General features: G+C 47.2%; 1 protein-coding gene across 1 annotated transcript in view; it reads left to right on the top strand.

Moving 5' to 3' along the window:
* The window catches only part of ogal (O-GlcNAcase like), a gene marked incomplete at its 5' end in the record, with an annotated part of 15883 nt that overhangs the window by 9366 nt on the left and 6144 nt on the right, over positions 1–373 (top strand).

Genomic DNA, 373 nt, shown 5'->3' with positions numbered 1-373 from the left:
GAGCAATCCTGAAGGGGATGAGAATACCCTACAGTCCCTAACACAAGGCGATAATCATTATATACTATGCGCTAACGAGACCGGCACGCGCACTCCGGTCGCAGAATCGAGTCACGTCCCAATACACCACACTCCTCCATCTGACTGAGATGGTGAGGAGTGTGTGTGTTGGGACTGAGATGGTGAGGAGTGTGTGTGTTGGGACTGAGATGGTGAGGAGTGTGTGTGTTGGGACTGGACTGGCTGAAGGGACGGTGTGGGATATAGAGACAAGGACTGAGTGGGACACACTCAATCAATGTAATAATTTAAGTATCTTTATTGATGTGGAAATTGTAAGAACTTACATTGACAACTTTCTCTAACACACACA

The sequence above is a fragment of the Salvelinus sp. IW2-2015 genome, unplaced genomic scaffold (assembly GCF_002910315.2).
Source record: "Salvelinus sp. IW2-2015 unplaced genomic scaffold, ASM291031v2 Un_scaffold2671, whole genome shotgun sequence".
Taxonomy (NCBI): Eukaryota; Metazoa; Chordata; class Actinopteri; order Salmoniformes; family Salmonidae; genus Salvelinus; species Salvelinus sp. IW2-2015.
This window is presented reverse-complemented; position numbering and strand designations above follow the sequence as displayed.